General features: G+C 48.3%; 1 protein-coding gene and 1 long non-coding RNA gene across 2 annotated transcripts in view; one reads left to right on the forward strand and one right to left on the reverse strand.

Annotated features, from left to right (window-relative positions):
• KLHL2 (kelch like family member 2) overlaps positions 1-19885 on the forward strand; it is a 506272-nt gene that overhangs the window by 341530 nt on the left and 144857 nt on the right. The window lies entirely within an intron of this gene.
• The window catches only part of LOC146862576 (uncharacterized), a 276686-nt gene that overhangs the window by 36019 nt on the left and 220782 nt on the right, over positions 1-19885 (reverse strand). The gene's annotated exons all lie outside the window — the stretch shown is intronic.

Below are 19885 nucleotides of genomic sequence, written 5' to 3' on the forward strand. Positions count from 1 at the left end.
CCGGCAAAACCCATACGTAAAAGCCTTGGCCCCGTCACGTAGACCCGGTGAAGGATCTTGAGCTGGACGAAACGAAGGCGAGCCGGGATGGCCACCTCTTTCGGAGAGGCCACCGTGGAGATCCAATCCTCGTCGTCCAGCTCCAGCCCGTCGGCAACCCAAGCCTCGCGGAGACTAGTCAGCAGACACGATCTATCGTTAATCAATTTTTTGTAAATGAGGGAGATCGTGCTGTCCGGGACATGGCCATCTAGCACTCTGTCCTCCAGGGGGGAAGACTCCGGAATGGATGCAACATCCGGGAAGACGGAGCCCAGCGCATGGCGGACCTGTAGGTACCGAAAGTACTCACTGCCCTGCAGCTGAAACTCCGCCTGCAGCGTCTCAAAAGTTTTGAATCCCCCCCTCGTCCAGAGATCTCCCACCGTGCTGATTCCGATCGTGTCCCACTTCTCGAAGCCCTTCGACGTCCACAGGGAGCCCAACCTCTCAGATGCATACAGCGGAGACGCTCGGGTCAAACGGTCCTTCCACCCCATAGCTGCATTAGCCGCGTGCCAGACACGCACCATGACACGCGTCGGTCCCGTCAAACGGGAGTCGGGCGCGCCAGAGTAGAGCGCTCGATTATAATCGGCACCGGGCAGAAGCGTCCTGTCCATCTCAAATGCCGGGTTCAAGGCGGGCCCGTAAAGGCCATGATTAATAGCAGCTAGTTGGGAGGCCCAGTAATACCGTTTGATGTCCGGGAGGGCGACCCCTCCATCGTACCACGGGAGCGTCAATTTAGCCAGAGCAATACGCGGCCTCCCGTCCCAGAACAGGCGCCGCTGGAGGCCCTCCACCTCGCGAAAGTAGCGTGCCGGGACCAGGTCCATGGTATTCTGGAGGGCGTAGAGGAAGCGCGGCAGGGACATCATTTTAAATAAGGCCGCTCGGCCGAGCGGCGAGAGCGGCAGCCGCCGCCAGCGCACTACGTCCTCCCTCAGACGCTGGAGGGGGGGCAGCAAGTTACGCTCATAGCGGGCCTCCGGGTCAAGAGTGATATATATACCCAGGTATCGGAAACCCTGGGAGGCAATCTGGATCGGACAGTCCCGTGGCAAGACCGGGGCCTCCCCGGAGAGCACATAGACACAGGATTTCGCCCAGTTGATGACCAGGCCTGAGTTGCGACCGAAGGAGCGCAAAACATCAACCAGGACGATCAGTGACTTGCGCGGGGAGGCGAGATACAAAAGGATATCGTCAGCATAGAGGGACACACGGTCCTCATGCTCGGGGGTCCAGCGGAGACCACGGATAGAAGGGTGCCACCGCAACCACTCCGCCAGGGGCTCCATGGCCAGGGCGAACAGGAGAGGCGACAGGGGACAACCCTGTCGCGTGCCCCGCCCCAGCGCGAATGGGGCAGATACTCGCCCATTCACCACCACCTGCGCCAACGGGCCCGAATATAGCAATTTGACCCAGCTGACGAAACCCGGGCCGAACCCAAACTTCGCCAGCATCGCCCAAATATATGGCCATTCGAGCGTATCAAACGCCATGGTGGCGTCCAAGGACGCCAAGATGGCCGGCTCCCGCACAAATGGGACACGCGCGAGCACCCCGTGTAAGCGCCGCAGATTAAGCGCCGTGTTGCGGTGTGGTATAAAGCCCGATTGGTCTTGGTGGACCAAATCGCCCACCACGCCAACCAACCGGTTGGCCAACACCTTGGCGAGGATTTTGGGCTCCGCGTTCAGAAGCGAAATCGGCCTGTAGGATGTGACCCGCTCACGGGGCTTCCCCTCCTTATGGATCACCACAATTGTAGCCAGACGCTGGTCCGGCGGGAGGGAGCCCTGCGAGTGGGCCGCAAGGAACATCGCGCGCAGGTGGGGCGCCAACACATCCGGGCGTAGCTTGTATAGCTCAATGGGAATACCATTGGGGCCCATGGCCTTGCCGGATGCAACCGAGCGAATAGCCGAGGCAATTTCGTCCGAGGTGGGCGGGGCATCCAGCGAATCCCTGTCCTCCACCGTAAGGGAGGGCAGTGCGATGTCCCGAAGCAAGGCATGGGAATCTTCCTCCGAGCAGGGGGAAACCGGGGAGTAGACTTCGCGGAAATAATCCGCGAAGCAGGAGACAATGGCTTCCGGCTCAGTGACGCACACACCATCCACGCTCTCAATCAAAGGCACCACGCGGCTCGCTCTTTCCCTCTTGTCCAACCACGCAATCAATTTGCCAGCCTTATCACCCACATCATACAATCGCCCCTGCTGCTCTCTACTGAGGCCCCTGGCCGCCTCCGTGACGAGGGCCCGATAGGCCGCCTGCTTTAAGTGCAAAACATGCAACTTGGCGTCTGTTACCCCGCTCCCCAGGTCACCCTCCAGTTCTGCAATCTCGGCCTCAACCCGGGTCACCTCCTCCCGCTCGCGCCGCCGGGCATTGGAAATAAAGGAGAGGGCCTCCCCTCTAAGAACCACCTTGAAAGCCTCCCACAGGGAGATGGCAGACGGGACCGACCCCACATTCTCATCGAAATAGCGCTGTAAGGATTTGATCAAGTCGGCACGAATGGTGGGGTCGCGCAAATACCATGCATTGATCGGGGCCACTCTGCCATCCCCCCTCGGGAGGACATCGAAATGCAACAACAATGGGGAGTGGTCTGAGATACCCCGTGCCAAATGGCGCACCTCCCCCACCCTCCCTGCCTGGGCCGCCGGGACAAGGATGTAATCAAGCCGCGAGAGGCTACCATGGGCCCCCGAGTGGAAGGTGTACTGTTGCAATACGGGATGCTTTAAGCGCCAACAATCCACCAGGCCCAGCGTGTCTAAAAGGCCGGGCAGCCACGCCTGTGCCCGGGGGAGGTCCCTAGGGGGATGGCGATCCATAGACCCAGAGGCAACCGCGTTAAAGTCCCCTCCAACCACCAACAGGCCACCCGGGAGGTCCAGGAGGAGGCGCCCCAGGTCCGCAAATGTAGTGGCTTGTAACCCAGGCGGGACGTACACTGATATAAAGATAAACACTCTACCCTCCATTCGTCCCACCAGAACAGTGTAACGTCCCCTCTCATCATGGCGCACCTCGTCAATCTCCAACGGGAGCGAGTTCTTGACCATAATACCCACCCCCCGCGAGCCCGAAGTGAAGCCGGAGTGGGCCGCCAAACGATATCCCCGCCGATTCATTGCATGAAAGGTGTTACCTATAAGGTGTGTCTCCTGCAGGAAGACAACATCTGGAGAGATACGTTTTAAATACTGCAGGACCACACCACGCTTAATCCTATCCCCCAGGCCGTTAACATTCCAGGACAACACAATCAAATCCCTACCCCCCATCATACGGTAAAACAATCGGTGGCCCCCCACCGAGCATCTTAAAAACAACAAAACAGTTGCGGGTTTGCCTTGCGGTGCTAACAAACAACACACCCCCCCCACCCCCCGGTCCCAACAGAACTCCCCCCTCCCTGCACCCCTGCATGAGCCCAGACAGCCCCCCCAAAGTGCAGTGTGCCTGTCGCCCCATAGCTAAGTACTAACTAGTCCCCCCGAGGAGGAGGGAAGCCCCCAGCAGACCCCACCCGACCTCCATGGGAGGGGAACATACGAAAGCAATATATGGTAAAGGAACAATAACCAGAGCAAGGCCTATACAGTCACCCCTCAATTCTGATCCGGCGGACCCTCCCCCTCAGCCGCGCCCCCCCCACCCCGATCTCCAGGCAAAGTATCTAACCAGTCCCCAGCCACCTCGGGCCGGTCGAAGAAGTGCGTACGGCCATCCACCTCCACCCTCAGCTTAGCCGGAAAGAGCATTGAGTACTTGAGGTTTAGGTCCCTTAGGCGACGTTTAATACCAAGAAAGCTCTGTCGCTGCTTCTGGACCGCCGGAGTAAAGTCTGGGTAGAAGTGTACATCCATGTTGTCCAGCCTGACCGGTCCCTGTTGCCTGGAGGTCTGGAGGATGGCGTCCCTGTCCCGGAAATTAAAAATCCGGGCAATAATAGGCCGCGGCGGGGCACCGGTCTTAGGGCGGCCCCCAGGGACCCGGTGGGCACGCTCCACCGCAAAAAGCTTACTCAGTCCCCGGGGCTGGAGATGGGTCAGGATCAGTTCTTCCACGAAGAGATCTGCCGCCTCCGCCTCTCGGCCCTCCGGCACACCAATAATGCGAACATTGTTCCTCCGGGCCCGACCCTCGGAATCCTCCAGTCGCCGGTCCATCAGGGCGCTCGCTTGGCCAAGCCGGCGCACCTCCTTCTGGAGGGCCACCACGTCCGTAGTGAGGCTCGTTGTGGTGTGGGCCAGGGAGTCAACTCGGTCGTTCGTTTTTGACAAGTCTGCCCTCACAAGGCCCACATCCACCAGGACCGAGTCAATTTTTTGCGCCAAGGTATCGAAACGCTGGTCCACTGAGGCCTTCATCTCTGCGATGGCGCCCATGACGTCCCGGAGGGTCAGATCCACCGGTTGGGCAGGCGCCTCCGTCGGGCCCACCAGGGATGACCGCGATGTCTCCGGAGAACCCTTCTGGAGCGTATAGCGATCCATACTATTGGCCTGGTGCGCCGTGCCACGGCGGGTTGTCTTCATCTTCGCCCGGTCGCCATCTTGTTTGGTGGACATGCTGGCCCTTCTACCGTCGTGCCAAGATCTCCAAACGGGCCGCCACACCAAGTCACGGGTGCCAGGGGGGGGGCAGGGGCGACCACCGAACCGCGGGTCAACCCACCGCCGGCGGGTCAGCCGGGCACCTGGACAAGGCAACACCACCGCACCCCGCTCCGCAGCCCGACCCCGCCTGAGGCAAGGAGGGCGCAAAAGCGAAAGTGAAAGTGCGGGGTACGCAAGTCGCCCAGCCCCGCTCGCCGCTGTTATTCACTTCGTCCCCGGATCGCCCCACTACTCCAATCCGGGGGGCCGGCGAGGAGAAGGCCGCAACCTTCAATCGATGCTCCCACCGGTGTTCGGGGTCCGATTCGAGCCCAAAAAACGGGTGGCGCCTCAGCTCGGGTTCACCGACACAGTCCCCTCAACAAGGACAGGATATCGCCAGGATTAATTCAGGAGGTCGCGGAGGTCCTCGGGAGCCTCGCACCTACGCGGCCATCTTGGTTGCGCGCTAGGCTCCTCCTCCCCTTTCTCCTACTTTTATAGTCAATAAACCTTTTTTGTGGTTGGTAAACCATGGATACATAACAGCCTTTTAAAAAGCCCTTCATCATGCCCTCCTTGTACATCTGCTGCTTTAGTGCGTCAGGAAGGCATCCCCAAACTATGACCAGTGCCCACACTTTTGAGGGCAATGTGATTTAGAAGATGGGGTCATAGACAATAGCGCTTCTGTTGAGATAAGAGAGACGGTCGCTGTAAGTGGCGTTGGATCTAGTAAAATTGGATCAAAGCCTTCACTTGTCTGATTTTGTTTGTATAAAGAAAGTAAAAGTCAAGCAATATTCAGTTTGGTCGTAGGCTAGTTACTTTCAAGCAGGTATAGTGTAAACCCCCTAGCCAAATTTCACATAGCGAATAACTGATGTAAGCAAGCCCAACCACTACTGTAACTCAAGTAGATGAGAGGATTCCTCCTCCAAGAAATATTTTTGAGGCTATTACTGTAGCCAAGTAGGGCATTTTCTAACAGTTTTTGGAAGAAATGGGCTAAAAAAGCATAGGTGCTGGAGGGGCACTCATGAAATCTTTCAGTATTCTGCAACTGTGCCTAACCTTCATAAGGTATGTGTGAGCATTCGCCACCAAAGAAAACCTTGAGAAAATTATAGTTCCATTTTAGTACATTGCAAGCACTAGCATAAGTAGACTGTCAACTCCTAGGAAAACCGACTTGTATATCACTTAAAATCACATGCAAGCATCAAACATAGTTATAAAATCAGCTTATGTAAATTAATCGACACAATATCTTTAAAAAATAAAATTTGATTCAAAAGTAGCAACCCAACTCTCTGAAATCTTGACACTGAGTAGCAAATATTAGTAGTGCTATGGCTCAAGCATTCCAAACTCTGCACACTGCAGATTGTGACAAAATGTGTTTCCTGAACTTAAAGAAGCCAGGACATAGGGGCATATGAACAGAATTTAGAAATTGCGATTACCTAATTGCGATTTTTACTGAATCGCAATTAGGAAATCGTAATTCCTAATGTACAAAATAAAGATTTCCTAGGTAGCGATTCCTAATGGGTTTCAAATAGACCTACCTCATGAATATTAATGGGTAGGCTGCAAATTGCGACCGATTAGGAATCGCTGTCATCATGGGAATGGTGACCTTCTGAGGTCAGCAGACTACCATGTCTGTGATTGCTTTTTTATAACGCAATCTTTTTTTTTAAATGCAGCCCATTTTCAAGCAAAATGGGATGCGTTTAAAAAAAGAAAATGAAAATGCAAACCTTCATTTTTTAAGAGTAGGCAGTTACCACTCATAAAGGGGAAAGAGTCCAACTGGGACCCCTTTCCATTTGCAAATGTTTACCACCACCCTTGAGGTGTCGATTAAAAAATGAATGTTTTGCGATCTTAATTTGGTTGCAAAGCATCCATGCGTATCACTAAAATTCAGGATTAGGAAGGAACGTCCTAAACAACGCCTCTTCCAAATACTGAATCACTAAACACAAATTGCAATTCGGTAACATTACCAAATCGCAACTTGTGTTTTGTACATAAGAAAAATAATTTTTGCTGTAGGGTTGTTTGCGACCACAAAAATGCTTTCATACCATTGGCCCATAGTGCTATAATATGGTGAACTGACATAAGTGGCACATTCTCCCTGAATGGCTTTATTTTTCTAATTCCCAGCTACTGCAAGATTATTAATCAGGTTGAAGCGAAATTTCAACAAATCTTATTTTACGGCTGGGGGACGGCCAGATGACAAGTGAAAGAGTTGTTAGTAAAGCAAAATGATCTACCAATGTGCTTTCAATGTATAATTTTCCTAATATAAGTACATCCATCTTTAAAAGTGATGTTTTTACTGACCTGATGAACATTGATCTAAATTTCAGGGTATATGGTGAAAGACTGCACCAGACAACCTAAATTTATATCTTCCTAATAAATGAACTAACTGTGTAGCTTTGCTGTTACACTTTACAGCATACCCAGATTTGCATGACTTTAATTTCATCTGATTGCAATACTAAATTGGTGCTTGAGTCGCTAAGTGGGGTCCATTCATGGGGAGTGGAAATGCCATGGTAACAGTTTACACTCAAATACAGGTAGAGAGTTAACACAAGGATTTTCAAACTCCAAAGAACAATAGAGAATAATTGATTTGTTAGTAAATACTTTTATAAGGGGATGCAATTGGCTCCTCCAAAGATTCAATGAAATCAACATAGACCTGTACAAATGCATGTAGTCCTAGGTGCTGAATCAGTTAGATGCAGTTTCCAACTCAAGGTTGATGAGAAATCTATTTATTATTTGTCACTTTGTCCAGTTTTTTCCCTTGTGCATACCAGGAATAATTCCCTGTACCTTTGTCAAATACCATTGACTTGGTTTTAGTAACATTTATTTACAGCTTTTTAGCTCAATTACTTTAATTTAAAGCTTTACCGCTCTATTATAAATGGCCAATCAATTTAATAGGTACTAAAGGCTGACTAGTGTAATAGACTCACCAGTGTCAGATCAAGTAATATAATTAGATCATCTTCAAATGAAACAGTTTTCACCCTGATAGGATGTTGTATCGGCCTCATACATATTGAACATGGATGCGGCTAGGATGCAGGATTATTTGAGCCCATGAACCTATCTTACTTAAGAGAGAGCTAAAGTATTGTTCTGCACATTAATTCATGTGGAACTCTTTGATCAGGTTTAACAAAGCTGGATCTCTACCCATGTTTGTAAGTTTGTGCCACACGGAATTTGATCTACTTGGCCAAAGACTGCACTTTAATAAAACGAGAGTACAGTCCTCCAGCCATCTTTATGTGCCTCCTATGTCTGGGTCCTGCTATTATTCCCCAAAGACTTAAGCGCTGCTGCCTTTATTTCCATAGCTTGTAGTCCTGATGCCATGCAGCATGGCAAGCTTGGGGAATACCATGGTGATAATGATTATGACGATGGTCTGGACAGGATTTCGCCAAGTGAGATGGCACCCGACTTTGATAAATATGTCTTGGGTGATGAATCCCCAACCAAGGAAGTCACCTCCTGACAATGGTCATTGTTGTCACAACCATATTCATAGGGCGTTGAAGTTCAACCTGTCAACATCAGCTGCAAAAAAGACATCCTTCCTCTTCAAATTCATGGATGAATCAAGAAAACTTTAAGACTCATCCCTTTATGTTACTACTTATAGGAGGAAGGATTGTCTTATATTGGAGAACCTGGAAACCAGTACCACATCCATTGAAAAACTTGAAGGACAAGCCCACAGACTTGACTCCAGGCTGTCTCCTAAATCAAATAAATATGGAGTCAATCATCTCAAAGGCTGCTCAAAAAAAGATCCTGAAACCTGTCTTAAATCTGCTTGGTACTACCAAATAGAGAGGGCTGCTGCCTTGACACTGTGACCAAGAGAGGTAGACCTTTGTCTCAATGGCAGGTAAAATCATTCACAATCCTATCAATATGCATCTCAAAGACAGTGTGGTTGTGGAGCCCAAAGTAAAGGCAGAGGCTCCTCATATTGCAAGTCAAAGAACCATGGCTGACAAGTATGATTTCTAAGGCCGATAATGCCTCCCAGTTTTCAAGCCAATGGAAGGGAGGATTGTGGCACATTTTATAGCCTGGAATGCTTTAACTTTGGGCTGGATATTATTCAGCATTATCACATCATAGAATAAGTTCCCAGGCTGCCTACAACACCAACAAACAAGGAGTGTCTTCTACATCGGCAAGGTATGCTGGTGGTAATATTAAAACTTCTTCAGTAAATGCCAAATGAGCCACTGCCCAGGTCTTAGTGCAATCAGGGATTTTATTTGAGATTCTTCCTGAAATCGGGTGAATGAGGGGGTCCATTCTAGACCTAAGGCGGCCTCTCAACAAATGCATAGAGATGAAACGTTCAGAATGCTCTCTGTCCTCAATGTGCTGCAACCACACAACAGAGGATCTAGCGGGAGCTTACTTTCATATTCTCATTGACCCCAAGCACCAAAGGTTCTTATGATTCATTGTTAATGGTCAGCACTTTCAGCTCAAGGCTCTGCCTTCTGTTCTGCTTTTGGCGCACAGAACATTTACCAAATGTCTGGCCCCAGTCACAACATATCCACAAAGGAAAGAGATAAGGGTTTACTGCTACCTTGAAGACCAATATAATGGTAAATCAAGCAAGTGTACAATTCAAGCAGTAATTGCCACCAAACGACTGTTAAGTTAGCTGGGTCTAACCTTAAACAGAAAAAAGTGGATTCTGGAACTTAGAAGGCAGATCCTATTTCTAGGATATCTCATGTGTGCATTCACCGTCAATGCCCACCCATTGCATGGAAGAGTCAAGAAGCTGATGTTGTTGGCAAGAACAAACAGCAACAGCACATGATTCTCAGTTCACAGATACAAGACCATGTTGGTAATAATGTCATCTTGCATCCCAGTTATCCCTCAGTGCAACCTCTGAATGTGTCTACTACAGTAGCAGCTGGATCTCCAACAGTGACAAGCAAAAGGGCACTGGGAAGAGGCAGTCTCTCTAACTCCCAATGCCAAACAAGACCTTACATGCTGGACCAACCAGCCAACTTCCTTGTGAGGTGGGATCAATATTTGGAAGATGCTCAATGGAAGCGTCCCTCCATGGATGGAGAGCACATCTCCAAAATATTTCAATCAAAGGTTTGCGTTCAGTAGAGGAGACACAATTCCATATCAACGTTTTGGCGTTAAGGGTGGTGAGATTAGCTTTGAAACACCTTTCTTCCTTGCATCACCAATACGCAAGTAGTTATAAGAACCGGCAACATCACAACTCTTAATTACATCATATATCAAGCAAGGTGGAATAAAGTCACAAATCCTCTCCGAGGAAGCGCAAACTCTTTGTCATTGGTTGTTGCTTCACAACATAAAAATAATAGTAAAGCAGGTTCCAGGCTTGCCATACACAATGGCAGATGCTCTAAAGAGGCCAGGAGTATGAGTTAAACATGAGTCAACTACATCTTATCTTCAGCAAATGGGGTGCACTCTCTATCTTTACAAATCCAGACAGTGCAAAATGCCCACATTACACAGGCAGGTGGTGGTACTCATGAACTCAAGAGGAAGCTGAGTTGGTTCCCTGGTCAAGAATTCCCACAGTCTCACTTTTTATGAGGGTGATGAAGGTGTTTGAGGGGTTTGTTCCCTACTTTTTCACCAATCATCAAACATCTACCTGTCTGGGAACTGAATACCATGCTGGGGCACTCAGGGAAACCCCTTTGGCCCATTTACAAGTACATCCTAAAAATAAATCTTGTCATGGAAAACTGCTATTCTAATGGCAACTACATCTTGTAGAATATTTGGGGCGAAGACAGTATTATCCATTCTTCGAATGTTGGAAAAGAGAAATTGACTTACCAGTAACTACAGTTCTCCAACTTTGGTATCTTTCATATATATTCACATGTGATCTGCCTACCTCCTGGATATGAGGCTTTCTGTACTTAATATTCTTTGAAAGAAAACAAAGTTGGTGAACTATAGGTACAATAACTACCTTTTTTAACAGAACAATTACAGGGCCAATCACAAGGAGGCCCTAGTATGTACCTGGCATCGTTATCAATGGTTTGCATATTCTATTATGCGATTATTCCCACAGTGAGACATTTTCCACACTAACAAACGAGAGTTGGCAGGTTGCATTTTAGTTTCTTTCTTCACAAACATTTTGCATACTTAAAGCAGTGATCAGGATGTTGCAAGAAAGGATACTTGTGAACACTAAAATGCAGGAGGAGGGGGGATGCATAAGTGCATACAGAGAGTATGACTGTTTATTGCTTTCTTTTTTTTTGTTGATTATCTTTTTGTTTTGTAGTTGTGATCTACAGAGTCCTTTATACTGCTCCCTTCTTCTTATACATTTTAGTGTTTTTATTGTAGGGAAATCACTCTTTGGTCTGTTGTGCTGTGGTTTTTCTGATGAAGACTTCTAACCACAGATTCCACACCTTTGAATATTTCCCAGGAGCCAGACTAGATCTGTAGATTTTCATAGCAGTGCTCCTGCGTGCCTCTAGGGGAGTCACATGGCTTCATATTGACTCCAAACCGCCCTGGAAGTGACAAAGTGGAGCCGCATATAAACGCCGATGCTGTGAGTTAAAGTCAGTTTCTTTCTTTCTGTGCCTTCTGAAACAAATTTGGTGCTCCGCTCCTGAATTAGTTGGATTTTCTGAATACTTCCAAACTTTTCAGAGTGTGCTAGGAAATTATGTCCCCATTGAAAATGACAGGGTGCAGGCCGTGTCTGCAGAAAGCAGGTCTCCACTGATCTTCTTGAGATGTGTCTTTAGTGCCTGGGTTCAGGACACAACTCTAAGTCATGTGATAAGCGCGCCCTCTTACACCTGAATATGATTAGCGAGGAGGAGGTGAAGCTGTATGTCACTCAGCACAAGATGAAGTTACACATAGATCCCTCTTTGTCCATATCACAGGGTAGCTCCCACGACCATTTCACCTCTCTCTCGAATTCTTTCGGTAAGTCCATGTCCAAACACAAGCATTAATAAAAATGAATCGGGACACAACCGCATCCTGCTACTCTCAACTCCAATTCTAAGGCAGACAGGTGTCAAGATATAAGTCACATTCTGTCAAGGTCATCAGTCACTGAGCTGATTCCTCAGCTGGTCCCGACACACCCCAAATTCCAGGTCATCACTGACCCCGCAACATATCAAAGTTTTGAAAGAAGCCATGTTGCTAATATTCTTTGCACTTCCACCTCTCACTGGCATGCCGCCAGGCCCCACAGATCTGCAGGAGCCTTCATTCAGGGTAACACTGGTGTGTTCCTCCCCAGCACCACCTGTCCCCTTGAGGCCCATTATTTGGCCTATATATCGCTAGTACAGACTACGGTCCATGCCAGTTCCCGCCATCCGGATGCCAGTGCCAAAGTCCATGTTGGACCTGAAACCGACATCAATTAGAGCTCCACTGAAGTTGTGCTATGAAATTACAGAAGCAGAACCGGTTGTTATGAAACTTGTTTTTAAAGCTGTGCCTTTTCATGTTGCAGCTATTAGCTTAATTCCATTTAATGATGTCCTTTCATATATTCTAATGGCTGCCTGGTAGAAACCACATTCTTGCCCGTCTGTGAACAGGCAGGTGGCCAGACGTCATAAGCACCTGGTGAAATGGACTTTCTCAGCAAGCACCTCACTCCGGAGAGCCTTATTACGCAGGCCTCGACCACTAAAGTGAACCCTTATTAATTTTCCAATATTCTTCAATGTAAAGAATGTAAGATGATTGACATCGTTGGCAAATTAATGTTTTCTTTAGCCAGTCTAACATTGAGATCTTGAAATGTAATCTATTTCTTGGGCCGATACACCCATTCCTTTTGTCGTGACCTGTGCTGCGTGTTGCCAGGCGCTCCAGGCGTGCTTTCTGGCCTCTGCTCTCACCCCTCCATTTGGCCGTTCCTCTGATGATACTCCTAGGATGCCTCTTCACGTTCTGTTTACCTTGTCCAGAATCCTGTCAAATCCATTACCATGTGTTGGGACGGAGCCCCTCTGTGACTTTCCCCACGTTGACTTCTGGCTCTTGGCCCCGCCCAGCACATTGACCCACTGGTGCAGTTGTCCGCTCCTAGCGTGTGACTCAGGAGACCTTGCGAGATGTCTAGTGGGATTTCCTGGTGTGATGTGACTCTGGGCCATCTTGTTGTTTTTCCCTAGTATTTAAGCCATGTCCTGCACACGTGCCAGTGCTTGGCTTTCTGGCTCCCGACCAGAAAGGACCTGCAGTGCACAAGCTACAGACTTACCTGACTTCAGATTCCTGTGTGCTCTGCGCCTCTTGCCACCATTGTCTTCTCATTACAGTGCTGTTGTGCCAATCGAATTGTCACCTGACAGTGAGTGGTTATTGTTGTTTGACCTGTTGCTGCAGTCACACAAAGTCACATGCCTTCCACATAGATTGCTTAAAACTATGAAGATTCTCAGAATTGTTACAAGGAAAGTTGAATAAAGGGAAAGCCCAAGGTTGTTGAGCTCCAACCCATCCATTTGTATGAAAAGGAATACGGATGGTTTACGTGGGACTGTTGGAACAAAGTGAATCAATAAGAGACAATCTCCATCTTCTCCTTATGAGGCAATAAGGGGAACCATTTCAAGCACATTAAAAGACTCTTTAAGGACTATAAAGAAGTAAAGACTCTTTGGCCCAGGCGATAAATGACGGGTAAGACGTGGACAAATATGCTATCCATGCAGGTTTGGATTCCTTAGATTGCCTTGGCAGTGCGGTTGGTACCAGTGTGGTTCTTCATCAACGTGCTTGAATGACGTCCACTGGGTTCTCAGGCAATGTGCAGTCTTCGCCGATAGATCCTGCATCTTTGGTAAGGAGGCATACTTTTCTTTGGAATGCTTTAAAGACAGTAGAGTTGCAGCTTTTTTCTTGGGGCTGTAAGCCCCTACCAAACAATTCCTGCACCAGTTTCAGAAATTTAGGGACTATTCCAGAGGGCTGGCTTATAGACAGAGGCATCTTTCCCAACCACTCATACAAAAGCAGATTGCTTTCTAGCCTGCAGATGCGAGTACAGCAGTCAATGTGTAGGCCAGCAGGGTCATCGGTCTTCCAACTCCTCATCCCCTGCTGCAGCTACTAATAATATGCTTTAGTTTTCCCTTAGTGGTAGTGGTGTATGCCCTCCAAGTGGGGGGCAGGGTCTGGCAAATCCTTCTAGATTAGTGATCCATCATATTTAAAATGTTTATACCATACCTTTTCTTTCTTCCCCGTCCGATATCCCTCCGGCAAGAGAATGGATTTCAGAAGAGCGTCTGTCTGTCCTGCTACATAAAGTACATCTGTTGTTCTCCAAAAGTCCCAAAGGGAGGGTACTAGACTCAGAGAAAGACGGGATTTGGTACTCTTGCTATCTACTCGTCCCAAAAAAGATTGGGGGCCTTAGGCTTATCTTGAACCTCTGTACCCTCGTCTCCTTCCTACAGAAAGACAGATTCAAAATCCTCACATTGGCTCAGATCCTATCTGCTCTGGACCTGGGCGACTGAATAGTGTCCTTGGAATTGCAGGACCCATATATTCACATACCTGTCCCGCAGTCCCATTGGCGTTACTTGTGGTTCAAGGTGGGCCAGAAGCATTGTCAGTTTGCTTGTGTTTCACTTCGGCCTGTCATGTGCCCCTTTGATGTTAACAAATGTAATGGCAGTGGTCGCTGTCCATCATTGGAGGTCGGAAATTGCTGCAGTCCCATACCTCAGTGACTGGCTACGGCCAATGGCGGAACCAATAACATTGTTGGGTTTTACTGGTAACAAGCCAAAGTCTCACCTGATTCCCTATCTCAGGTTTACCTTCATTGGGGCAATCCTGGATATGGTGGAATTTTGGGCTTTCTCTCTGTAGTGACAAGTCCAAAACATTTGAGCAATGATTTTGATGTTTAAGACTCACTCCTGGATCCATGTGAAATTGGCACTGAGGCCTCTTTGCCTATTAGCCTTGTTTATCCTTGTCTTGTCAACCACTCCAGGTGGCACATGCGAGCTCTACAGTTTAACTTGAAGTTCCAGTGACCTCAGCATCAAGGCCACTCTTTTCCGACACCATCAAGATCTCTCAGGAAGCATCTCAAGAACTGTAGTGGTAGTTGGCTGGCTCCACATCAGTCTACTGGAGCTGTGGGCCATTTGTCTGGCTCTGAAGGTCTCACTGCAATCCATAAAGACGAGACTGGTGCAGTTTCTCACAGACAACACCATTGCCATGTGGTACTGCAACAGGCAGGGTAGTGTGAGGACTTGAGAGGACTTGAGTCCTGTGCCAGGTGGCTTTGCACATCTAGATGTGGCGAGAGTTCCACAGCATCTTACTGATCGCCAATCACCTGGAGGGGGTCCATTCACTTCTTGGGGTACAAACTGAACATGTGTTGTGTGGTGGGTCACAAGTGACGTTTACATCTTGTGGAGGCACAGGTTGTCTTGCACCAGTGGGTGGAACTCTCTCTAGGTCTCTTCACCACTGTTGAGAGCATGCAGTCTCAACAATTTTGCACATTAGAGCTTCTGTAGGAATGTGCCTTATGAGGTGCATTGCAGCTGGAATGGAACAAGGGTCTCCTGTACTCCTTCAAGCATCTTCCTTTCCTGCCCCAAGTTCTCAAAAAGATCAAGAACGATTGTGCCCATTTCATCCTGGGGCCCTATCCAGAAGAGTGTGGTACCCAGAACTACTGAGCATGAGCATCTGTCCTCCAGTCAGGCTGCCTCTAACGGGATGACTTCCTGTCTCAGCAACAGGGCAGGGTCCTCTTCTTGAATCTACGTATCTTACACCTCAATGCATGGAGTCTCACTGGATTGATTGCATTTGATTGTCAATTGAGGAGATGGATGTCGGCCTTGTCGCTAGGCACAATTCCAAGAAATCCATTTATGTCGCACAGTGGGACAAATTTGTGATGTGATGCGCTCCCTAGAATACAGACCCCTTACAAGCAAAGCTTTCAGATGTCCTTTTTTGTTCTGTCTTTAGCCCAGCAAGGCTTTGCACTGGGTACTGTTAAAGGTATTGTAGTAAGGACTCCCTTAATACGTACATACATTGTTAAGTTAGCATAACCACGTCAGAAGTTAGAAAGCCATCTTGCTGCTTTTGCACACGACACTGCGTTCACATGTTATTGCTTAAACGAACTGCTGACTCGAGTTTTGCCTCACACGAGAGCAATCTGTTGTTACCATCCCGAGCTCTGCGAAGCGACCTTGGTCTGCACACGATGTGACAAACAGTCTGAGTTGTTAGACAATGCATGTTTTCCACTCTAGGTTGATCGACCCACTATTTAGTCATAACACACGAGCAGCTGCACATACCTGAAAGTTGGTGCTTTTAATATCACGGACATCATGTTTATTATTCAGACCGAAGACGAGCCTTCCTGCGAGAAGACTCCTGATGCTCCTGTGATGTGATTTCACTAAGCTGATCTTTGAGGTATGGGGTCCCCTATTCAAGCCTAAGAGACCTTCTGTTAGACTAATAATAATATTAGCTTCTTAGTAAAGGGAAAGTGGTAGTATCCACTGTCATTATAACATGATCACCCCTTTTATATTCTATGGAATTGTAACTATGTTGATGGTTTTGATTTTAATCATTTGTCTGCTTGTATTAGCCAAAGTACTGCATATTAGGACACGTGGTCTATAAAAATAAACTCTTTTTATTTTCACCGTGTCTCTGTTGATTCTTGTTGTGGACTGATGTGAGAATAATATACGAACAGGTATTTCCGATTCCCACCATTCCTGAGTATGTACTGAGTCGCGTGTTCTGGGTTCTGAGGTGAGTTTCTGGTACACCACAACTCACTGAGGTCCTGGGGTTCTACGCATAGTTCTGTGTATAAGCAGAATCCCTGCAACAGTATTTCTTGGACCCTTCAGCCTTTTTACGTTTGCCAAACCAACCATCCTTGTTCAAATCACCTGTTGTTATGAGATTTATTAAAGGTGTAACATACATGTTTCAGTATAGCATACATTATTCCTCCCAAACCATCTGTGACCTTAATGTGATCTTAACATTCTTTATCTGTACGCACTTTGAGCTGACGCACGGCTGCAAACTGCATCTCCTAACCTTGAAGACTGACTTTTAATTGCTATTATGTAAGCTTGATACATGAATGAACTAAAGGCACTCTCAGTGCAACTGCCCTAAACCACTTTTTTCCCCAGACAAATTTGTGTTGAGGACTAGGGCGACCTGACTCTCTTCCATGTTGGGTAATGCATCACTCTACTAGTGTACTTTGCTTTCCCTTATCCATGAAAGAGGAGGAGAGACTCCATTGGTTGGACTCCTGAGGGCCCCATAAACTTTTACATAGATCCCCATCATGGGTCATTGAGAGAACGGTCGACTTTTTTGGGCTTTTCTGGAGCAAAGAAAGGAAAGATTGTACAGAAGAGTTAACTGGATAACTGTCTGAATTAAGATCTGCTACAAACTGGCCAAGAAGCAGCCCCTGGAAGGTCTGAGAGACGATTCTACCAGGGCGGGGGCTACTACCACTGCGGTTGTGCAAGGGGTACCTGTCCTTGATATCTGTCTGGCTTCGACGTGTTCGTCAGAAGGCGGAGGAGGATGCTCAGCTAGAGTGCCAGCATGTCCGGTTGAACAGCTTGCGAAAGGCAAAAACCTCTCTGTGAGAAGCTGGCCTGGGATATGATGTACACTTTTGTAAGTGGACACCCTGCACCAGTCCAGACAACCTTTATGGTGATTTAGGAGGTCTTAGACAACCATAGAAAACTCTCTAAGTGGTAGCTGTGGAGAGCAGTCTTCAGGCTTAGTCCAGGAGGAGTGTAAAGCAGCTTGTTTTACCAGAACACAATCTTATATGTATTAAGTGAAAAAGAACCATACAAGGTATTTATAAAAATATGTATTTATTATATAATAATCCCTAATACGTTTAGATATCTCCTAACCGGAGATGTGCACAATTCACACAATACTTTGCATAGAAATCACAGTAAATAGCACAAAATACAAAGTGGACCCCGGTGGGAACCAATTAATATACTAAGAAAGTGGTATAAGAACCATGACTGGGATCAAGACAAGGTCTAGAGGACGTAGAAGTGCCGGGCCCCCAAGGAACCACCCAAGGTGAGTAACTAGGAACCCCACAGAGATTGGGTGCAGTGTGGGAACACGGCCACGTTCTCCGTACAAGTCAACGTGTAAGTCGGGGATGGATTTGTAAAGATTAAGGACCCTTCCCAGTGGACCCTGAAGAAACCCCGTGAAAGACAGAAGGTTGGAGATCCACCCCACCAGTGGATACCCTAGTACCCACGTTACTTACACCAGGGAAGTCGGGTGCATAGGTGAGAAGTGGTGTCGGAAACTGCCGTCGAACCCAATGGAGGACTTCAGGAAAGTGCGGCTGCTGACGAAGGAGAAAGTGTCCGGTGTAATGCGAAGGTGGATTCTAGATGAGAGATACCTGCAAGCAGAGGGGACAGAGTCTATGTCACTTAGGAGTGACCAGGAGATCTGGAAGACGAATGCCCACCGATGTCAGGAGTTGCAGAAGAGTTGACGTGGACCTTGACTCTGCAGCTGTGAGGACCAGGTGACGCTGAGTAAGACCAGGAGCCATGCACGAGCTGTCCCACGTTGGATGTCGATTGCTGAGGGGTCTCGATTGCTGAGGGGTCGGTGTCTGGCGAGAGCACCGAAAAGCCTTGACAAATGCAACCCACGCAGAAGTTGAAGAAGGTACAATGTCGGAACCAGCAAGGTCCAGGGGACTCACCACAAGCAGGGGAGTCAGGGCAGGCCCCGAGCAATCAGGAAAGTCCAACAGAAGTAAAGGTGACCCTCAAATGGACCCACAGGCCAGAGGCACTGGAGTCGCGAGAGGATCTCAAGTAGCTCAACAAAAGATGCAGGCCACGATGTGGTGTGGCCGAAGATTCTGGTCACGGGAGATGCTCGAGGTTGGGGCTACATGGAGCCCGAAGATCTTCTTGGATGGAAGCCAACAAGCCTTTGCAACTGCATGTTGACAAGGTGCACAGGGATTCGGTTGTTGCAGACCTCACAAGGGATACTAGCCGCAATCTTGGTGAGAGGACAGGGTAGGCCTCGGGAGCTGTGGAGAACCACCACCTGCACTGCAGAACCTTTCGTTTGTCTGGAGGAGCTCAGGATCAGCAGACCGGTCGACTTAGATGCGGTGCCTGCGAATGCAGGGAAGTAACTCCTTCACTTAAAGGGAGATTCCTTCAGGTGTCTTTGATGCCCACAGGCCTTGGAAGATTCCTGTATGGTGCACAGGTACAGACAATGAAGCAGACGGGAAGTGAGATGAAGTCGAGCCCAAACAAAGTCCAGTGAAGTCCAGAGTGCCCAGACGATAGAAGAAGTGGTGTCTGATCTGAATCTTGTACCACGACTAATCTAGGTACCCACCCACAGGTAAGCCCTTAAGTACCCTTAGGAAAGGATTGTGACGATTCAGGGGACCCTCCCAGGGGATGGTTTGAACAGGGGAGAGGTTACTCCCATGTCATTTGTCCAGTTTCGCACCAGAGCGGGAGCCAGCGGCTCCTAGGACTGGTTTGAACTGGACTATGCATGGGGACACCAAATGTGCCCCTCAGGCAGACTGAGTGGTGCTGGCAAGCGCAACCACACTGCCCCAATACACTAAATCCTGTCTGGGAGCTGGTCACATCTCCCTCTGACAGGATGCCTATTGTTCTGCCTTCCCCTGCTCGTGCTTGGCTCAGCAGCAGGAGGGCAGAATCGTGTCTCTGGTTGGCAGCAACCATTTTGTGCTGTCCGGGTCTGGAAGACTGGTACCAGGGCCATGGAGAGCCCAGAGGGCTCTTCCAGTGCTTGGAAACATACTCCCACACCGTTGTGTGGGTATGATTCCAAAATGTTTGATACCAAACCTGATAGGATTTGTTGCAGCCATTTTTGAGATGGCCATCGCATACTTAAGCTGTGCCCATCTATATGGCATGAATATATGTCGTTACTACGCATTCCGTTGCAATGCATGCCTTTACCACGCATGCGTTACAACGGAATGCTTTTTCTACGCATAGCCTTTACTTCGA

This window comes from Triturus cristatus, chromosome 2_2, assembly GCF_964204655.1.
Source record: "Triturus cristatus chromosome 2_2, aTriCri1.1, whole genome shotgun sequence".
Taxonomy (NCBI): Eukaryota; Metazoa; Chordata; class Amphibia; order Caudata; family Salamandridae; genus Triturus; species Triturus cristatus.